Genomic DNA, 23,624 nt, shown 5'->3' with positions numbered 1-23,624 from the left:
AAGAGACATTAATGAGAAAGAGACTTACCCTTTCAGAGACTGTATTGGACACTGAGTATATTCCGAAGATGGCAGATCCTGCAAACCCACACCGTAGGGCTAAATTGATAATAGGCACATTGGTAGGAGTTGTGATAATCACCATATTTGCGGTAGTGATAAGTTCATACATGGTGGCTCACAGGCAAGAGGGGAAGGTTCAGGGAGCACCCACACCTAATACCCCAGGGCAGAGAGGTGTCAGTATTAGAGAACAGGAAATATCGAAGTTGAGGGATGATCGCAGACTCCACATGGATTTGTCGAGGGGTGATTTTAAGCTTAATGCTTATGCAAAGTTGCTGTATGAGTATGTTGATGCGATGGATGTGAAGGATTGCTATGTGTGTATGCAGTTGCCTGCTTCAGTGGATGAGGGTATCAAGTATCATCATCTCCCATTGACATATGGGATTTCTTGTAGTTTATTGCTCAGTTTATTTTATGACAGGAGACAGTTCGAGTATTTCTTTTCAAATTTTGACACGGTACTTCCTGAAGTTCCAGCAATCAAGCATTTGAACAAATATGATTCTAATAAGAAAGAGGACAGACTCCTGAAGTATTTTAGACCGACTATGAAGTTGGATACGGCGCATGCTCACAGGAATAACCTGACATGTGCGTTATCTGAGATAGAGAAGAAATTCATAGATCAGGTAGAGGACCGATACAGAAAGTTGACCCAGACACGACACACCAGAGATAGTCCAGTAGATTGGACAGACGAGGAGAGGGCTCACAGATCCAAGGGAAGTTTTGGACCAATAGTGTTAGATGAGGTACAGAGAGGGAATTTGTGTATTGGACGGCCTCAATCCGATACGGATAAGGTCGCAGTAGGACATAGCACTTGTTCTCAGACCTTCACAGTGGAAGCTTCTGCTAAGAATTTTATGGTAGGTCCAGTAGAGGTAATTCCGACAGTATATTATGTATGTGGGAAGAATGCTTATGTCAGGCTACCTGCGAATTGGTATGGCATATGCTATTTGGCTATTATATTCCCGAAGATTTATCACACCGAGGACTTGGAGTTGTTAGAGACGAAGCGACAGTCTAGGAAACGTAGGGCTACGAACGCCGGTGCAGTGATTGGGGACATATACGGAGCAATGATACCTAGTATGGGTGTGGTATTGAATGATGTGAAGATTAGGAGGTTGGCGACTGTGGTTGATGAGTTGTCTATGAACACGGCGAGATCTTTGTTGTTGGTGGCTGGAGAGATGTTGTCGATACGGAATATGGTTATGCAGAATCGCCTTGCTTTAGACGTATTATTAGCAAAAGAAGGCGGAGTCTGCAAATTATTGAAGGTTCAGGAATGCTGCACATATATTCCAGACAACACGAAGGAGATAGGGAAGTACATAGATAACATCACGACTATTCACAAGGAGATTATGGATTTGACGGAGGAGAATGTGTGGGAGAAGATTGGATTAGGATTTGGAAGAGTGGGAACTTGGTTTGCGAATTTGGGAAGAGGATTTCTGGGATCAATATTGAAGCCGATTATCATTGCTGTGGTTTGTGTGATTTGTTTGTGGGGATGCGTGAAGGCATGGAAGTGGTATCAAGGAGGCAAGGTTGAAAGGGCTCTTAAGGCAAACGAGAAAAGGATGGCGAAGCTCCAGGAGCAGCAATATGAGAGTCTTAAGAGACTGGAGGGAGTTCGACATGGCAAAGTTATGACTAGCGCGGTCTAAATCAGTTCTAAAGAAGAGAAATGTAATGGTGTGATGACGGATGTCATCAAAGGGGGGAACTGATGTAGCGCTTAAAAGTTTGAAAATTGTAGGGGTGCGTTATATTCACCGTTAGTCGGCACCCGCATATAATCAAATGCGTACTCAGGTATTTTGTGTGCAATGTATTACGAATTGTATAACCTATATCGATTTTAATAGAAGTGTTAGCTATGTACAAGCATCTTATGTATATATTGAAGCAATGCATAGAGCTTAGTCCTTTTTGAACAATGTGATGTTAAAACGTGTAGATTAGAATTCGTGTCTGTAGACTGTTTAGTTTGACCACACATGAAAGAAAGACGTAAATGTTAATACTGTGATTTAAACCTGCTTGTGTAACCGAAGTAGTGGCCAGAATTCGCATATATCGTTGAGGCGAAAGGCCTGGTATTTTCTTATGTTAGCCAAGGGCAATAGGCCAAAAAGGATTTATTCCAGTAGAGGTTTTAGGCTGTAGTAAATTGCAACTTAAAAGATGTGAAGAATGTCTGCTTTGCATGATCTCACCCCAGGTGCAAGGACAGTTGCTCGTTAGTAGAGAAGCTCTTTGTTCACAAATTGACTTATGTAGTAAAAGCCAGACATGGGAGTGTATTGGAATGTGCCAATCGTAACTCCTAGTGCGGATGGCGTCTGGGACTCAAGGCCAAGCGATGGACGATGGAACTGGACAGCGCTCTGTGGAAATTTACTGAAAGACGACCCCGCAGAAGAGGAGGCGCAAAGGGCGTGTTCTGGGATTTGGGGTTCTGTATTAGGGACAGCGCCCCGAGGGTGGAGGCAGTGCAGAGCAGCCCAGGGCAGAGGAAGGCTAGGCGAAGAGATAGAGGGGGCAACTTAGACCAAGCTCGCTAAGTGAAGACTTCTTATGAAGTTTCACTCTGACACCTTTTACTCGATGAGGGTCTCAAGGGATTGCTAAGTAGGGATGTCATCTAGTGCAGAGTAGGGACAGAGATGGTATGGTTCAGTGTCCCTAGTATCGACATTTGCTTGGTGGTGTTCTACCTCATGCTTTTAGAGATTGTACTTTTAGTTATTTTTAGCCGTATGCGGATTCTTCGTAGAGTAGCTTTTGTGTTAGTGCCTATGTACTTGTTGTGCCTCGTATTGAGGACTTTGTATCTGCAAATCTTCATGCTGATAATAAAAACCAGAGAGCCAAGAGATTAAGTCTCGAGTCCTTGATTATGGCAATTTGTGGACAGTAATTTTGATAATTGTGTTTTTCCCTCCATGCTATTGGGCAAGTAAAAAGTTCCATCTGACCAGAGTGGGTTCTAGTAGATAATTGCGAGATACTAAAATGGGCCGGAGCAGGGTTGTGTGCAAAATCGGCAATTACGAGGTCAGATTGCGACCGTTTGATCAGAGAACCCCTCAAGGCACCTGCGTCCGCGCAGCTTGCATATTTATGGGCCGGCAGCCAGAGAAAACTAAAGAGCGGACTGCCTAAAAATGGCGTCTCTCAGTGGCTGACTGGCAGAGCAAGAATTGAGGAAATCTCCCCTTGTGAAGATTCAAATTCGCCACATTATCGGAACACACAGTAATTTTAAAAATTCAGTTTCTTAAAAGCGCCAACACATAAATCACAATACAATGTTAAAAATCAGAGCAGCTAAGGGTCATGTGCAGAATCGGCAATTACGAGGTCAGAATGCAAGCGTTTGATCAGAAAACCCCTCAAGTCAGGAAGAGTCGTAAGTAGGGGTGGGCAGAATTTGCGAAAGTGACTTTCGCAAATTATCGCGAAAATGTTCGAAATCTCCGCAAACAAGCGGAAATATCGCGAAGATGCGGAAGTTTTTTTCCTGCCTGTTCGGGGTATTTTCTGCGTGGTCGCGGCTCGCCAACTTACCCATGCAGTTGCTCGCGGGCGTGGCTATCTTGTTTTCACTCTTCTCGTGGTGCATGATCGCGATAAGAAAGAAGTGATCGCGCGACCAATGACATTACTGCGGGCGCGAACTGTCGCGAGACAGCGCAAATGGCTAACAGCAATCCAACATCTCGTGGAGAACGCGACCGGATCGGGAAAACTTGTCGGCGAACGTGGGGATTCAGGTATGGCGATCACGCGCGCGCAAGAATGTATCATTTTACAGCGCGAGCAAGAAACAAATTATCGCTAAGCTGCGGAATGCGGAAATTTTGACATTTTCGCGCTCTCCGTGGAACACGAAAATGTCAAATTATCGCAATTTCCGCGAGCGGAACGGAAATTTAGCCTAGGCCTAGTCGTAAGTGGCATAATGATTATGTGTGCTATTAATATTATGTACATGCATATTTTGTTTTTTTCTTGTGTTTCTTGTGATTTTATGTATCTTTGCTTTCTAATTTATTGTTTTTCTTATCTGTTTTTATTTGATTTTTATATTTTAATGCATAACCAAAATACAGCATTTCAGTCTTAAGAATATATGAATACACATGTGATTTTTTACCTGTACATATATCATTTCGTTCTGACAGTAGTGTTCCATGGTAAATACATTAAGGAGCACTCCCCCTAGTAATGGCAAAGTCTGTCCATCCGTGCTGTGTAGGGCGTTGCACATTCCATTCTGCTCGGCAGTTCACATTTCTGTTTCAATTATATTATCTGACATAAGGATTTGGAACAATACACAATCAACACCGAAACAATAGCATTCCCATCTGCCCTTCCCTGTATCGACCCAGATTATGCATGGGATGCAGGCCACAGAGCTGCAGGGGGGGCATGGCTCTGATGAGTCCCTGGGTAGCAAAAGGGAATGTCACTATGATTGCTGCTCAGATGCATCGTCCCCGGACACTTTTGTGTAGGATGAGCGAGGAGATATGCTTTTAAGAGGTCCCATATATCCCTTAGGTTTGAAGCCCGGGGAAGTAGGTCTGAATAGTTAGTGAATTGCTCCTGACAGTATACTAAGCCGGTGAGCCATTCCTTAAATTTCGGTGCACGCCCTCTGCCCCATCTACAAGCAATACGGCGCTTCACCAGAAGGAGGGCCATAACAAGCAATTTACCGCGAGATTGGGTGACATGTTTAGTATAGCCCAGTAGGGCGGTTAAGGGGGTGCACTACAGGGTTTGCATAGTCATTAGATCCAAGGCATCAAACACAGTGCCCCAGTAATCATGCACCTCCCGGCACTCCCAGGCCAAGTGTAGAAAGTCCGCCCCAGGGGCATTACATCGGGCACAATGATCCGAATCAGACAATTTATATTTACTCAATTTTACCGGAGTATAGTACAGACGGTGCAAAAATTTGTAGTGTGTGATACGCAGCTTATGGCTAGCAGCAATTCGCTCAGTGTGCTTGCTGCAATATGTCCATTGATCATCGGTGAGGGTGAGTCCCAATTCTGCATCCCAATATGCTCTAGAAGGGCATGGGGGTCTATCTTGCGCCGTTTGCACCATATGGTATAGTGTAGAAACCATGTGTCGTGGGGAATCGGACCGTAGCAGCCTCTGCAAAGGAGCTAATGTGGGAGGTTCATGCGGGAAATCTGGTGTGACAGATCGAACAACTTGCTGTAACCGTACATAAAGAAAGACTTCTAGGGGGGTTGGTTGGGTTAAAAATGTGAGTAAGCGTCTGAAATTTCCCATTATGGTATAGATCACCCCAAGTGGTAATATTAGTGCGTCCTCAGAGTTTATGGAATCCTGTTTCCTGCATGAGTTGCATACGTGGATGATACGCCAATGGAAGCAGTGGAGAATAAAGCATGGGGCACCTTAATAACTTCATTATGCGGTGCCAGGCATTTAGTGTGCTGGTGAGTGTAGTAGGCGCTGCATCTCTTAGCGCGGTTGGGTTAAATAGAATACCTTCTAATGGTATTGGATCCGCCAGCCAATGTTCAACCACAACTTGTGGCATATAACGGGGAGGGTGAAACCAATAATAAGCATAGTGTGCTTGTGCGCAAGTGTAATATAGCTCAAGATTCGGAATATCAAAGCCTCCCTGTGCGTAGGGTCTACTGAGTACCCCCATTGCAAACTAGACTGTTTGCCCCCCCATACTAGTCTGATCATTTCCATCTTAAGCATTGTAAAAATGGTCCGGCCTGGATTATACGGAATATTAAGAAACAAGTATAACACCTGGGGAAGTACCACCATTTTAATCAAGGAAGCCCTCCCCGCCATCAAGAGGGGTAGAGAAATCCAGTGCGTGACATTTTCGGTGATACGATCTAAGGCTCTGCCATAATTGAGACGCATGAGCTCTTCTCTGTCAGTGGTGAGTCAAATTCTCAGGTAGCGCACATCCGAGTGACACCACTCCAAGGGGTAGTCAAGGGGGAACGGAGCCGCCACAGGGGTAAGAGGGAGGATCTGCGATTTCTCCCAATTTATGTGGATACCAGACATTTTCCCGAATACTATGAATTCACGGAGCAACGGATTGAGATTATTTTGTGGGTCACGAACATAAAAGCGTAATGTCGTCTGCATACATTGATAGTAGAATTTGACGCAAATTAAATCGGAAAGCTTTTTCTCGATGGTGTTGATGTAACTTGGCTGCCAGAGGCTCTATCGCCAAGGCGAACAACAAGGGCTAGAGCGAGCACCCCTGTCGGGTACCTCTAGTGATGGAAAAACCAGATGATGTGTATTCATTTATGCAAACCTTAGTCACGGGAAGGTGATACAGCAATTTGATCCAGGAGAGGAATATTGGGGGAAATCCCATGCGCTGCAGGATCCCCAGTAGATAATCCCACTCAACTGAATCGAACGCCTTAGTGGCATCAAGGAAAACCGCCGCCAATGGCAGGTCCTGGTCTACGTTGTGGTGCAGTGCAAAAAACATGCGGAGATTATGGGTGGTTGCTCTGCCAGGTATAAAACCTGAATGATCAGGGAGGGCCAGCTTGTCTATAAGCAAATGTAATCTATTCGCAATAACTTTAGCCAGGATTTTAGTGTTACTGTTGATGAGAGAGAGTGGCCTAGAAGAGTCACACTTAAGGGGGGATTTTCCTGGTTTCAGCAAGGAGATGATATGGGCTTCCCGCGTGGAAGGGGGGAGCCTGCCTTGGTCTAGTGCATCTTCAAACACCTCTTGAAGGATGGGGGCCAGCAATTCAATGTATGTTTTGAAGAATTCCACGGGGAAGCCATCCGACCCAGGTGCCTTCCCCGATTTCATATGCATTATGGCCTCCTTTATTTCATCCAATTCAAAGGGAGCACTGAGAAACTCCTGTTGAGAGTCGCCCAGCCACCCCAGGGCCACTTCTTCTAAGTAACCATTAAGATCTAGTTTGTCCCGCATCTGCGATGTGTACAGTGAGGTGTAATGATTAGTGAAAATCTGTATTATGTCAGGAGTGTCCCTGTACGTGATGTCCCCGGGCCCTGTATCTCCAGCACATTGTTTGTGAAACGCGGCTTGCGTATAATTGCTGCTAATACCTTTCCGGGGTGTTCCCCCTCTCCGTACCGTCGAGCCACCCAGTGTTTGCCTCTAAATTTCACTTCCCTGTCAGCAGTGTCTTTATATTCAGTGATTTTATCTCGTAATTCCTGCTGTACCTGCCCATCCGTGTCGACTCGGCACCAAGCCTTGCCTCCTGGTGTTTAATTTCAGTTTCTAATCTTTTTAAATATCTCTGTATATCTCGTAGTACTCCTGAGCTTTTGGATACGCAGAAACCCCTTATTGTGACCTTAAAAGCTTCCCAGACAGTTTCTATGCTGTCCACTGATCCCTTGTTCCTCTGCAGGAACTCCTCTATTCCTTGACCCAATTCACCTTGGAAAACTGGGTCCAGGAGTGTTAGAGGTCGGAGTCGCCAGGTCCTTGGGGGGGGCATCATACCCTGGTGGTTTAAGTGCCAGTCGGACAGGGGCGTGGTTCGAGTATATCCGGGCTAGATGTGTGGCCGTTACTACTAGGGGCCCTAATCCATGTGTACAAAGAAGATAGTCGAGGCGGGCCCAAGACGCGTATTGCGTGGCATGATGTGTGCCTTCAGTGGCATGCGGGTGAAGATCTGTCCATCTCTGGGTCCAAAGCGACATTGAAGTCCACCCCCATATAAGATGAGTGGAACTTATTTCTACAATCTTTCCCCACACTGTATTAAACAACTCAGGGGAGTCTGTATTGGGGCCATAGCAGCAAGCCAAGGTGACAGAATCTGTGCCCAATCTACCCCAAGCCAAACAATGGCGACCCTGTTGATCGTGCGCTGCTCCGGCCAGGGCGAAAGGAAATCCTTTTTTTATTAGTATAGCCGTCCCCCTGGAATAAGAAGAATATGATGAAAATATGCCGTGCTCTGCCCACTTACTACCAAAGGAGTTCTTATGTCTGGGGTTGATGTGAGTCTCCTGCAGCATGGCTATATGAATCTGGTGTCTGTCCAAATATGTCAGAACTTGGCGACGCTTTCTGGGGTCACCCAGACCCCTAATATTCCAGGTGAGGATCTGGACTGCTGGAGCGCTCACAAGATTAGTCAGGACTGAGGGCGTGAATGATTGAGCAGCAGGATAGGTAGTAGCCGCCTGTGAGGTTGATTGGAACGACCATGGTGCAACTGAACATCACATGTGTTTTTTGAGTTACTAGTAAACTGTATTAACAACCCTATACCTCCCCCCTCCCACTGAAGCATCCGAATTATGCCAGAAACATGCGTCCCACCCCCCTCCCCATTTCCCCAAATTTCCCAGAAACAATTTCTGCTAGAATACTAGCAGTAGACATTAGGGGAGCACCCACCGGAAGAACTTCCAGGGGGTAGCACATACTCTCCCCACCAGCAAGAAACCCTCACGCTTAGGTGTCCTGGCTCCAAGAGGGTAGGGATGCCCCGAGTGAATTGTGTCCCATGATCCCAAAAAGTCACTTATCTGGTGTTGACCTCCAGGTGATCATACACGTTCAGGAGACCGGTTGCATAGTTCTGTCTCGGTGCCTCTGATATATGGACCCGCTGTGGTGGGATCTTTTGGTACTGCGCATGCTTTTTCTGTGTTCTCAGATTTAGTGCATCCATGGTGCAGCACTGCCTCAATCCTTTGGCGGTGATCCTGATCGCGGTGAAGAGTCCGGCGAGCCCCTGGAGTTGTTATTGCATCAGAGGCGTTGCAGAAATTCGTCTACTTGCTGTGGTTTAGTGTAGAAGGACTGTTTCCCCTGATGGGTGACTCTCAGGCCTGCTGGGTATAGGAGGGCGTAGTCAATTTGGGCTTCATGCAGTTTCTTTTTAACCGGCACAAATTTACGCCTTTCTTCTTGCACGGTAGCTGTAAAAATCTGGGTAGATGATAAATTGGTTGCCCTCAAAAGTTAGTTGGCGTTTTTCCCTCGCTACCCTGAGGGCAGTGTCTTGGTCCCGGTAATTTACCAGACGGGCGATTATAGACCGCGGCGTGCTGCCTGGGGGAGGCCGGGGTCCCAACGACCGATGTGCCCTCTCGACAAGGGACTGGGATGAGAAAGAGTCCGAGCCAATTGTGTCGCGCAGTTCGATGTAGTCCTCCATTTTACCAGTGTTGGTACTTTCCGATATTCCAAGTACGCGTGTGTTATTCCTCCAACTGCAGGCCTCCACATCCTCATTCTTTGCCGCTATAACTTTCAGCACTTTATCCATTGTGTTTACCTTTGTCTGGAGTTGAGAGGTGGTGTCTTCATTGTCGGATACTCGGCGTTCTACCTCCCTAATAAGGTCCTCATGGCCGTCTAATTTATGCACTATGGCATCCATGCGATTAATCATTGAGTCCATTTTATCATCAATAGCGGCTAGACCTTGTCGCACTTCTAGTAGTAAGGCCCTCATGTCATCCTCCGGCACAGTGGGCGGTCCAACTGTCGCTGAGTCGGTGCCTGCTGTTGTATCTTCCTGTTGCGTGCGCCCACTCTTTCTGGCATTGAATGGGAGAAGGGGTTGCTTTAAGTCAGATTTACCCATGATCGGTTTACCGTGGCGCTTGTGGTCCGCTCTGGATGCTGGGTGGTATCAGCGCCTGACGCGACCTCCGGGCGTAGCTGTCAATAGGCCGGCTGTAACGCGTTCTGTAACACAGCTGTGCCTGCGACAAGGCTGAGGGATGTCCCACTCCCCTATCAGTAGTAGTCCAGTCAGAGTCCGGCAAGGCGCTTGAAAATGAGTGGGTATCGCAAGGTCCACTCTCAGGGTTCTTCGTGTCCGGGCTCCCGCCTTTACTCCTCTGCGACACAGGGCCTCTGCAGGGTGACTAACCAGCGAGCACCACCCTCCCGGGTCAGTATGGAGGAGCCTCTCTCCCAAACTCTCTAGAGAGGACCCTGGCAGCGCTGAAAGCAGGCAGGCAATTCTCTCTTCCAAGCAACCTCAGGCGGTTGCTGGCAAGTTCATCAAGCACCTAATGGAGGGTGGAGACAACCGTAATGCAGTGAGCCTGCCTGTCCCCAACAAACGCTCCAGGATTGAGGCCACGGGCGGTCACTGGCAATTAAACCCTGCACATAGGCTCAGACCGTCCTCTGCTCCAGTACAAGTCAGCCGTGAGCAGGGTGCATATGGCGCTCCCGCAGCGCATCGGTACCCGGGCGGCTGCAGCCCCGGCAACGCGGTCATCACAGGGACGGCTGGGTAGATGTTCTCCCCTCCCAGTGTGGCGTGACCCACTGCAGTGTTCTTAGTGCCCACAAGCCCCCCAGCTCACCACCACAGTCCAAGACGAGATGGGAGCGGGTGGCACTACTCACTCCGATGCGCCTGGCCTCACGTATTCCGCCAGAGGCCTGTCCACCTTGTGGGCGCCGCGGGATCGCGTGATAAGTGCAGCCCGAGATAAGTTCCAGGCTCCTTTGTCTCAGCGGCCGCAGTCATGAGCTCCCGCCTCCACAGCTGCCAAGAATGTCTGCCGTCCTTCAGACTCGCGTGAGGTGATAACTAGCTCATTACCTCTCCATCGCTGCGATTTTTAGCCAGCTGGGATCATTTACATCGGCTATTTGGTCGGATATTTACTCCGGGCTGCAGGAGCCACACTACAGTGCGGCCATACTGCTTGTGCGCCACCTAGCGCCCCATTATAATTTATTGTTTTGTTGTTGGGAAGGGAGATGTGTTGTGTCCTAGCAACTGGTCTTGCATCCTACTGATGGTTGCTAACCTTGCAGGGTTCTGAAGCAGAAACATAAAATGATAATAACTTTGCGCCACCTGTGACCTGGCAGCCTCGCGAGCCAGGCCAGCGGCCACTGCCCCCCATACTCAGGACCCAGTTAGGAGATCTCAGGCCAGTGGCCCGCCGCCCGTGCACATTGCTGGCGAGGGCTCCTGGAGCACGGGGGCTAATGTTACCTCACTGATCTGCAGCTTGCTTAATCTCAGGTGTCTGGAGATATGACAATGTTACTCCTATTCTCCAAAACCGAACCTGCCTCCTGATGAAAAGTCACAGCTTACTAAGAACAGCAAGCAGCACCTGTAAAGAAATCCATCATCACACTTCTAAATATTTAGCAAGGAAAATAACATTCTTGGGTGGGTATTCACACACTAAAAGCAGAGATAGTGCCATGCTCGAAATCACAACATTCTGCAAAGAATAAACACTGTGGGAGGGGGAGGGTATTTAAAGTTTGGCAGGCAAGGTCGTTCACCCCAAACTTGGCAGAATACTCTGTTCATCAAACTGATGGCCTGCCCACTTTAATTAAAGTGAGGCTCACTGTGAGGATTCTACTGGTAGTGCCAGGAGGCATGTGGAAACCTTGAGCCGTCAGTCTCAGTGTATCAGACCCCTACAACCCCTTAACTTCATAAAATACAATTTCAAAAATCTGCTTTGGGAAGTGCTTTTTATGAAGCCTCTAAGGAAGGTTACAGTGCCTTCAGATGAGCTGTGAAGGCACAGAGACCTCCGCCAGATCTCTTTAAATATATATGGTATCATGATGTACACTGCCAGGGCATTGGCGTACATGCCTCTGCTTCACTTGTGGAATGGAGTGCAGTTTGCCAAATCTTAAATAACTACATTAATCTGGGCATCTATGTTGTCTGCTAGCTATCAACTGAGTTCTCGAGGAAACAAAATATTTACACTTGCATGAAAATGTTCATACAAACGCTAGTTTTTATAACAGTTTTCACATTAATTACTTCAGTGAGCAACAGTTTACCTAACATACATGCCAGAGTTTTGTAATTATTTAAAAGTGTAAGAATTCTGCATTTGAAATAGCTGTGGCTTCTGCATTGTGTGTTAAAATCTGTTCTGTTTTGCTATTTCTCGATAAAACACACCATTTAAATGTTATTTAATTTTAATTTATATTTTGATGATTTTTATGTAACTCTCTGTTGCCTTGGTTTGTCACGGTTCGCCCACAACGTAGTGATATTTTCCTATACTGTAATGTATTTTATTTATATTTAAAGTAGTATAAATGGCAGTGGCTAATGTTATCACATCTTAAATATGTTATTTCGTTGAGGACATACCTCTTTTGACTATTCAACCATTAGTTATTTTGTCTAGCAACTATATGCATAAGTGTAATATTGTTAGGACTGTGTTTTGATGAAGAGAAAAAGGAACATATGTTTCATTTGTTTCCCCATCTTCGTTTTCCAAAAGAATCTAATCTGGTGACAAACAATACCAATGCTAGTTAAATAGGACTAAATGCATTTCATATGGGCCAGCAATTATAAAAAGCCCCAAACTTGTTCTTTGTTGTCTACTACTTGGCTTTGTTGCTTATCTCTGTCCACTAAGACATATTTATTCAACCCATGCTTAGAGGAGAATTTGTCCCATTGGTAATACCATAGAACTCATTGATTGGATGCGATGGCATTGTCTGAGCTGCCCATGGAGCAAAAAAGGACCAATCACTAGCATGCATGAATGCATGATGTTTGACAAAGCCAATGTATATGCAATGCTGGTTGTATTGACAGAATACTGCCATGTTTTCAAATCCCACCAGTGCCACACCAAAGCATCATTCTTTCCATCCAAATAGCACAAAGTTGGAACTTAAGAGGTCACAACCGTTTAATTAACAGTAACAAAGGTGCAACCAGTTCGAGATGGGTAAGTTGGGAGGAGATGCACATTTATAACCACAGTGGTGGACTGGCAGGATGAGCAACAATGGGTGTCTAAATTAACTAGTCTTTTCCGATGGAGATACATGCAGTGGAACCCACTTCTCTGGCTTACCTTATGAGGGATGAGAGTATGTGGTTAATTAAGGCAAATGTCCTGGTAGAAGAGTGGGAGTACAGAAGCATAAGTTAAAAGTCTTCCTTCGATAGTAGACCTTACCTTGGTGAAAAATATGGCAGAAAAAAGCAAGGTCTCTACTAGTTCTCTGCTATAGTCCATGCTCCCTTTGAGTGTTTTAAACCGTGACTCTCCTTCTGAGGTACAGCTTTCTAGAGTATTATAGTGATTGTGTGCCAAGGTGGGCCATTGATATCTCTGGTGGATGTTTACATAACAACATATACTATAACATACTACATATTCGACATGCTTGCAGAGAAGGCCCTCAATAGCTAGCTCACTGTGACCCATAGTTAGGCCTACAATTAGGCATCCTTTTCTCAGCACACCACCACTTAGATTGAGTTCATCGTAGGCCCAAGATCATCCCCAGCCCCATTGAGTTGTTTCCTAGGATCAGGCATAGAAAGCAAGTGGTAATGCCAGAACACTTGAACTAGGGGGCCCATGATAGGCCCAGAGTGAGCTTTCAAAAGGCTTTGGCTTAGTCTCATGCAAGAATAGGTTGAGTCATTAAAAAGCCTACAGTGATCCATCCATCATCTCCGATTTGTAGAGTGTGGCTAATCACCCACAAGAGTAAATTTCAAACCAGAGAAGTGGCAGGGTCGCTTATTACATATCTACTCTTGTACATGAAAGAACAATTTTCAAATAGGTGCTCCAAGGAAGTGGACTGCCACTACTGCCTACAAATATGGACGGGGTACACCCAGTCCTGAAACAGTCAGCAAAGTTTCCAGAGCATCCAAGAATACAAATATGTCCGATTCTTCTTATATCAAAAGATGTATTCCGTCAAGATTCTTCAGTTTCCAAATGTTCTCATCTTCCAATATAGCCAAAACGTGTTTCAGCAGATAATTGATGTTCTTACATCTCTGACTTCCTCAGGGCTTCATAAATAAATGTTAACGATAGTGTTTAAAGTAGTCCTGTCCTTATTCCATTTATCTCCTCTGTAGTAACACTGACCGGAACAGACTCAAAATGACTCAGACGAGCGGAGAGTACTCCATACTCAAGTTTCAAAACTGAGTATGGAGTACTCTCCACTTGACATAAGAAGAATTGGACATATTTGTATTCTTGGGTGGTTGGGAAACTTTGTTGACCACTCACGAGAGTATCTATGCTTGAGATTCTTGCTGTGATCAGTCAGAGCCAGGTCTTGCGTCCCTTTCTGAATTCCAGGAGAGAAGATGATCTTCTGAGGTGGAGGGGAAGGCCGTCCAGGACTAGCTGGCGAAGTGGGAGAAGGATTGTCCTCCACTGTAGCATTGGTGGATGTGGGGGGGGGGTGTACAAGGGCAAGCAAGGTGGAGCACAGGTATTAGGACAATTTGTGGAAGTTCAGATGATGATTGATGTATGCTGGTCTTTGGTCATTGAGGGCCTTGTAGGTGTGTATCAGCATCTTGAATAGGCATTGTTTATGGGTGGGGAGCCAGTGGAGGTTGCTGAGGTGGGGGGTGATATGAGTGTTCTTGGGGAGGTTAAGGATGACGTCAACATACGCCCCCTGAGGTATCCAGGGGAGGGAACTAGAGGCTACGGGGTCTTTAGGGTGAGCTGGCCTCCAACCTACTGTATTAATACAAGTTTAGCTACCTGAGAATTATATTCAGCTAAGTTACATTGTGCCTCTTAGCACTGCTTAATAGAAATGCTGGCCATACAAAAAATTGTAACTGGTTGTCCTCCAACACCACCAGGTGTCATGCTTCATCATAGGACACCCTTGTTCTCCAAAAACCCGATTTGATGGAGAGCGGCCCTACACCTGGAGACAGGCTGGCACTTCTAAGTTAGAATGGGCCCGCATAAACATTGAATTTAAAAATCAATGTGGCATCCTAAATTTCATTTATTCATTGGACACACCAGTTGGTATTAAAAATTGAAAATGTAAAAATAAGGGGAACTATTACCCCATCACCACTATTACCGTTGTTGACATGTTTCTGCCTTGTGGGTCTACTAAGTCCACAACATTCTTCAGGACAAGTAAACGGGCTCCTGGTGAGGCAACGTTGCACTAAGAATTGCCTTGTTGTCAGGGTGACCTGTGTCTATCTCTAATCTACAAATTGGTTTGTGGATGCCTGTAAATACAGAAATTAGTAATTAAGGTGCCTTAATTGGAAAGGGATACATAATTAACATTTATATGATATGTAAGCATGCAGCACTGCATAGTAATGTGATATTGTGACACTGCACGCATGAGGAAATCGTAAAAGATTTTCTCTACTGAATTGTGAGACCAGTTCACAATCTTACTCCAATGTAGGCTCTTCAATGCCCCATGGAAAACCTGTTTTAAGGACCCCCTGTAGTCACAGTCCAGGGATAGTAATTGTTTTAAGGGAAATACAGGTTAGACCCTCACAAACTTACTTGCATTCAGCAATAACCAGGGAGCAACTCCCTTCACTCATTCGTTCTCTAAATGCCTCAAGTAGCATCCCTCGCCGTACACCTACGTGCGTCTACTCCTTCTCCAGACTATGTCGGAGTGGAAGGGAAGGCGCTTGTTTAACTGTATTTCATTTGGTGGGAAAGCGAGGTTACACAGCACCTGTGATTGATTGGTAAGCGCTCGCGCATCTGTTTGTGTTCCGGTGTTTGATGCAACGTCTGCCTGGGGAGTGCGTAATGACATTGCGTCCCCAGCCATCGCTGTTATCACATTGGTGCACTAGAATGAGACCTATTCTTAAATGTGTAAATGTCAGGTAGCACTGGCAAAATATTATTAGCTTTTCTAGGTAAATGTCGAGTATGAGCCTGGCAGCTAAATTCTGTATTGTGTGGAGCCTCTTCAGAGGTTGGGTGATAATTCCTGGCTAGAGCACATTGCCGTAGTCCATCTGGCTAGTGAATAGGGCATTAGTGACGGTTGAGTGACGGTTTTCCTAGTTTTGACGGGGAGCCATCTTAAGATCTTTCAGAGCATGTGGAGGATATGGAACCAGGCAGAGGAGAATGCATTGAGCTGCATTTCATGGTGAGTTTGCTGTCTAGAAGGATGCCAAGGTTGCGGGTGTGGTCAGTCATTGTGAGATTGGAGGGCCAAGAGGTGTCATTCCATGGGAGGTGTTGTTCCGTCTTGTCCATGTTGAGCTTCAGGCACTTGATCTTCATCCAGTTGGCAACATTCTCCATGCAGTTGGGGTAGTTGGTCCTGGTGGTGGACGGGTGTTCTGAAAGCAAGAGGATGAGCTGGGGTTCGCCTGCATGGAATATGATGTTGAGGCTATAGTCTCTGACTGTCAAACAGAAGCGTCATGTAAGTCTTGAACAAAGTGGGGCTGAGGTATGCTGAAGAGGATGCTCTTAGGTTCCAAAGTGAAGGACGGTAGATCCTAATGTGTTGAAGTATATGGAAGAGGGTGTGGTGGGGAACGGTATCAAACACTACTGAACGGTCGAGGAGGATCAAGGCCGCTGTTTCTCTATGGTTGAGGAAGGTTCTGATGTGGGTGGCAGTGATCAGGGCGGTCTTGGTGATGTGGTTGGCACGGAACCTGTATTGGGAGATGTTCAGCAGGTTGTTTCTCTCCAGGTGTTCGGAGAGTTGGCTGTTGATGGCCTCTTTGATGGGGAAGGGGAGCAGAGAGCTACTTGCGTCATAGTATGTTCCTTAGTGTTTGAAAAGGAGTGTTATTATTATTTTTTTTAATATATTAGTTTATCTCAGGCGTAATAATTGTCATGAATGATGTAATATGTGATGCTCAACTAACTATAACTGGGGAATTTCTATGGTTTTGTATGAGTGAAATGTCCAACTAACTATAACGTCCCTGAAACCTATGCTTTTTTCAGTGAATTTCTAAGGTTTTTTAAGTGCTAATTTCTAACTATAACGTGCCTAAAACATATGGTTTTTTCAGTGAATTTCAAAAGGTTTTTTAAATGCTAATTTCTAATTATAATGTTCATTAAATCTATCTTTTTTCTGTGTTTTTAAATTATCATCCCATTCTCAACCTGGTCATAACTGAAAATCTCATCACTTTTCCATCGATACCTTCTGCCCAAAAAATCGCCACAAATGAGAGCCACAACTAACGCTAATGATATGCAAAGTAGGCATTCCCGTGGAAAAAAAAACTAAAATACCACTTCCCCATATTTTCAACGACCAGCCAAATCTACAATGCGATCCAAAAAGCAGGCGATAAGCAGTAAGAAATTAACATCAGCCTTTAACTGGTGTAAGGAGGTCGACTATCTACAGCATGAATTGGACCCAACTCACAGCCACATCTAAAGACCGACACGTGATACAGCTACTGATCATGCATCTCCAACACCCAACAAGGCCACAACACCCACTGCCACCACCACCAGGACCTCCCCCCCGGACCACACCCCCTACTACCACGAGGCAGTGCAAAACAGGACAACGGACCTACCCAAAACGCCATGGCCCCTCAGCCGCACAATAGCTGAATGTTAGGAGATGTGGGAACCAAGTATATGTGAAGAAGGCAAGTCACCCATCAATAATAATGCACACAATACCAAGTGTAGCAGTGATGTGCTGGACAGACCTCACTATGCAAACCACAAACCTCTCCATGTGGACATACACTACTGATACTTGTAGTGTTGTGCACAGTGGACGCAAACATGTTGCCTCAGGCAATGGGGAAGATTTCGGTCAGGTAGCTGTGTTGTCACCCCCTAGAATCGTAAGCGGAGTGGGCTGGTCTAACGTGTGGCACTCCAGCGTAGGAGTATGAATTAATAGGCTGGAGCTCTGGGCGTGGTTCACTTGTGGGAAGGCCAAAGCGTCTGCCAGAGCGGCAGCCCTCACCCTGCCACAGGGCTGCCGCCATGACCGCAGGCATCCTCGACATAGGCCCCCTGCGAACCCAGCGGTACAGCACCGCAGACTTATGTCTGTACAGACTACTGCCTTTGATCTACACAGCAGACAGCAGGGCTCACAATTCAGATGCAGTGGCGATTGCAGATGACGCAGTCCAGTAGGCAAGACACATTGCTGCCACTGCGGCCTGCGCGGACCACACAGGATCGCAAGCTGTGTACACGCTGAGCGCCAGAGGTACCACTAACTCAGTGCACCACAAATCAATGCCACGTGGCCTTAATAAGGCAGAATTCATTAGACAAAAGACATTGCTGCCAATGCGGACCGCTGGGACCACATATCATCGCAGGGTGCGCACACACTGAGTGCTTCAGGTGCAACTAACTGTGCAGCTCAAGTCGACGCCACGTGGCTGTGGCCCCATCCTGACCGCTGCCTCCGCACTATACTGGGGTTAGCACGGTTCACAATTCAAGATTAGTAGCGTTGCAAATTGTGTAAGAGACTATAATGGGTTAAGAAGACCAAGTGCTCCCAATCTTTGCAGCTCAAGTCATCGCCACGTGGCTGTGGGCCCTTGCTGACCACTGCCTCCTGCCTACACTGCAGACAGCAGGGCTCACAATTCTGGTAGAGTGGCTATTCCAGATGATGCAGTCCAGTAGCCAAGACACATTGCTTCCCGTGCTGCCCCACGGACCACGCATCATCGCAGAGTGTGCACACGCTGAGCACCAGAGGTACCACTAACTCAGTGCACCACAAGTCAACGCCACATGGACTTAATAAGAAAGAATTCATTAGACAAAAGACATTGCTACCAGTGTGGCCCTCTCGAACCACGCATCATCGCAAAGTGTGCACACGCTGAGTGCCAGAGGTACCACTAACTCAGTGCACCACAAGTCAACACCAGGTGGACTTCATTGGGCAGAATTCATTAGACAAAAGACATTGCTACCAGTGCGGCCCCCTCGGACCACGCATCATCACAGAGTGTGCACACGCTGAACGCCAGAGTTACCACTAACTCAGTACACCATAAGTCATCGCCACGTGGACTAAATAAGGCAGAATTCAGTAGGCAAAAGACATTGCTACCAGTGCGGCCCGATCGCACCACGCATCATCGCAGGCTCCACACAAACTGGTTCCTTCATGTGCCACTTACTCAGTGCACCACTTACCATCGCTGACTGCACACACACTGAATTGTCAATGCCTGTGCACATGTACTCAACACCACGTGCCTGTGGGCCCTTGCTGACTGCTGCCTCCTGCCTCCAGTGCGGTAATCAGAGCTCACAATTAAATTGACTCTTCATTCATTAATTAAAAGTGCAGTACGCAACTAAGTATAACGTCCCTCAAAACCTACACAATATCCTTTTAGTATCCTTGCTTCAAGAACATGTTTTATATCAGTTATAGCTTTAATGCAATAACCAAATTAATCTTGCAAGTCCAAACGAACACTGAATGGCACTCTCTACACTGCGGACAGCACAGCTCACAATTTGAACTATAACGTCACTGAAACCTACACGTTTTGACAATGTATTCCTTAGATGTTTCATCTCTTGTTCGAGTCGGGATTGCAGATGACGCAGTCCAGTACACAAAAGACATTGCTCCCTCTGCGGCCAGTCCGGACCACGTATCATTGCTGGCTCTGCACATGCTCATTGCTTCTGATGCCCATACCTCAGTGCAACTCATGGACCCTTTATGATAGAATGTTTTGTGTATGATTTCAGATCTGCTGTCCCTACCTCAGTGCACCACAAGTCATGGACTCTTTACGATACAAACTTTTGTGTATTATTTCACATGTAGTGCACCTATCTTACTGCAGCACAAGTCATAGACCCTTTATGATTGAATCTCTGTGTATGATCCAATAATTACTTTTGTACTTGTTACCACCACCAACCATTCCCGGAGCACTGGCTTACACTCACCCCACATGCACCCAGCATACACGTCACTGGACATGTGACCATGGTAATAAAAAGGAGTTGAGCGCACATGCCCGTACCCCATTCAACTATCTGTCTGTGTCCGTGTGTTCATTATGTATGCAAGATACTGCCCATGGACCCTACCAGATTACATTGTGCTGTAGACAGCGTATGCAACCATGTTACCGCTAGCAGTGGGGAAAACTTCACTTATGTAACTTTGTCTCGCTCATTGTACAAGTAGGTACGTAGAGACTGGATCATTAGAGTATTGCAAGGAGAGTGTATAGTCAACTTATAAGTGCGTGGGGATTGGCAGAGTTTTTTTCTTTTTTTGTTGCATATTTATATAGCACGAACTCCACCCGAAGGTACTGGAGTGCTTTACATAAGCACCGTATTTACATTACACATTGAAGCACGCAGAGAATAAACGATTTGCCCAGAATCACAGGATGTGTACGCGACCCCGAGGCTCGAATGCTGGTTTCCACCACCAAGGTCGGCAGTCTAGCCGATGGACCACATAAGTACATATGTTGGCGCAGCCTAACTCTGAACACGAGCTTCGCTCTAATTTGCTGCCCTCCATGTCCTAAAAACTGCAACCTGAACTTTCCATGGCCCTGTATTGCTACAGCTACAACACTGCAGTGAATGTGCAATAAACATTCAAATCCACAGAAATGCGTCATGTCCACCATCTTTCATGGTTGGAACTATGGATGAATGTAGGGTCAGTGATTCCCCGTACCTTCCATGTTGGCCATATTGTGAGAGTTCACTCACAGAATGACACATTTGCGCTTACGACCCAGGTGGCGGTGGCACTACAACACGGACACCCGCATCAGTTAATTCCTCATATACCCCATGCCCATAGCTCCGCAGTCATTCTTCACAGTCTCACGCAGCACTAGCATATGCCACGCCAGCCCTCTCCGCTTACGCTTACAAAAAAGGACAACAACACTACATGGCCCACGTTTTCATTATGGTGATCTACTGGTCACAGGTCTAGTTCTCAGCACTCCACAGCCACTCCCTCATGGCTGCTATAACCCACACCACACCCATCCAGCACAGGCATCACAGGGCACATGACCCTGCAAATAAAAAAGACTGGGCGCACGTGCTCGATGCCATTTTAGAGTTGCTCGCAGCGGAAGCACTGGGACCGGCACAGGCACACAGTCACAAAACGGTGAATTTCAGTCCACTGGGGTAAGGGCATTGTAAGTGCTGAGCGGGTGTGGAGCCTGCGGTGATGGCCCGTCCCGGTGGTCCGTACACCTCATCTATTGTGTGCCCTGCTCGACCGCAGTGTAGGCCTGAGTCATGCACCAGGGGGGCATACCGCCCCGTGCATGCCCTAACTAGTCACTGAGTTAGTGGCACTGCAAGTACTGAGCGGGTGAGCAACCTGCGATGATGATGGGTGCAAAAGTATGTCCTCTGCCATGCCGACATCAAGACTCAGGACCAATTCTGAGACTTCTGGCTTGCAGAGCGCGGCTGCATGATGTGGAGGGTGCCCTGTCAGTGAAAAGGTGAGCAGTGAGGCCTGGGTGCGCAGCGGCGGGCAGATACCTCTGGGCGGCGGGAGTGGATTGGGTGCAGCTGCTTGGATACAAAAACGCATACAGTGATTTAGGCGTACACAGTCGTATATACCCTGGCTTTACCCTGTCTTATTGCATTTTGAGAAAAAAATTAAATAGCAGGACAGTTTTTAGAGTCAACTATCCGTCGCTCCCACATCTGTAGCAAACTAGTTGACTATATATTTTTTCATACTTTGTACCCTTAAATTTACCATCAAATTTTGACAACCTTTCCTTTCTCTCTTTTTTTATACGGAGGTAAGGTGTGTTATGAGCATCGAAGCATGCAGACACAAGGCTGACATTCCTCTCACAGCTTGTGGCTGCCTCGCGTCGCTTTGGGAATGTAATGCTTTAAATTCGAGAAGGTTGGGACGTAGAAGTTTACGGGGATTCACTCATTGTTCCTTTATACTTGCTGCTTAAAAGACGTGTTCTGTCTTTTCATTCCTGCATACTGGACTTTCCTACAATTACTAATTCTCTACTATCTTTCAGATGTGGACCTTAAGGGTGCACTATGTCCCTGCATGTGCTTGGAGACACACCGGTGACAGAACGGTGAGTTGCGAAGATTTTCTCCAGTGTCACTCACACTCTTTCTCTCTCTCTCTTCCTCTATCCTTTGATGGACGCATGACACGCAACCCTATCTTCCTTTTTATCTAACAGGCTGTGTTTCACAAATTGGCGCCCCCCTCAACACCACCAGAGCTGAACACCTGTGAACCTGCGATGATGCGTGGCCATCCTCAATGCCTGAGAAGGTTGCTATGTCACGTGGTGGACCCTCATACGCACACTTCGGTGGCGGAAGGTGAGCAGAGAGGCTTCTTTCCGCAGCAGTGAGCAGTCACCTCTAGGCGCTGGGAGTGGATAGTGTGCAACAGCCTGGCTGCACACGAGCGGGCAAACACCTCTGGGCAGTGGGAGTGGATGGGGTACAGCAGTCAGGGTGCACAGGAATGGGAATTCACCTCTGGACAGTGGGAGTGGATGGGGTACAGCACCCTGAGTGCAAAAGAGCACACAGACACCTTCTTGCAGTGGGAGTGGATGGGGTGCAGCAGCCTGCGTGCGCACACGTTGCACAGAGAATTACGCGTGTGCAGTTGTATGTACTATACAATTACTAATTCTATACTATCTTTCAGATCACTAAACTTGAGGGTAAACTATGACTCAGCACCTCGTTGGACACACACCGATGGCACAAAGGAGAGCTGTGCATATTTTCTCCAGTGTCAACACTCACTCTCCATCTCTCACACTTTCTCTCTCTCTCTGGGGCATATTATCAAGCCCCTTATCGCCACCTTATCGGCACTTTTCTACCGATAACTCAGCAATATGTGCATCGCTCTATTATCACGTTAATTGCCTTAGCGCTGCCTTGGTAATAGGGCCCCCTTTCATGATAAACCTATCCTGAAAGGGGCGTGCAGTGGGTGTTGCGGCGTACACCGCAACGCCCATTCACTTCGACGCTGCCACCTATTATCAAGCTTGGCGATAATAGGTGGCAGTGCCGAACTTAAGACCAGAAAAATCCTGGTCTTAAGGTGGCGAAACGAGGAGAAATGCTTAATTTCTCCTCGTTTTTGCTTTTTCCATGTGTGCTGCCTTATGCAGCATACATGGAAAAAGTAAAATCCCAAGGTGTCTTTATGTACGGGAAAGTGTCCTTTCCTATATATAAACAAACCACTTTTTAAAATTGCCAATTTGTAACTTACATGTGTACTGCATGAAACAGCACACATGTAAGTTACAAAATGGCATTTAAGGTTTGTTTATCTGCAGGAAGAAACTCCTTCTTCTACATAAACAAACCTTCCCTCCTCGTAGACACCTGCGCTGGCGGTAACTTGTAAAACTCATCGTCATTGCAAGGGGAAACGCTAGCCTGCACCATATCCTTGGTAATATGGTGCAGCCTAGCGTTTCCGAAGTGGCGAAGAGAGGTGTTAAGCCAAGACAGCTAACGCCTCTATTCGCCACTTTGTTGATAATATGTCTCTCTGTCTCTTCCTCTCTCTCTCATTCTTTCTTTCTCTCACTTGCCCTCTCTCTCTCTTCCTCTCTCTCTCACACTGTTCTCTCTCTTTCCTCTCTCACACTGTTTCTCTCTTTCTCTCTTCCTTGTATCTCACT

Source organism: Triturus cristatus, chromosome 2_1 (assembly GCF_964204655.1).
Source record: "Triturus cristatus chromosome 2_1, aTriCri1.1, whole genome shotgun sequence".
Classification (NCBI taxonomy): Eukaryota; Metazoa; Chordata; class Amphibia; order Caudata; family Salamandridae; genus Triturus; species Triturus cristatus.
Note: the sequence above shows the minus strand (reverse complement) of the source record.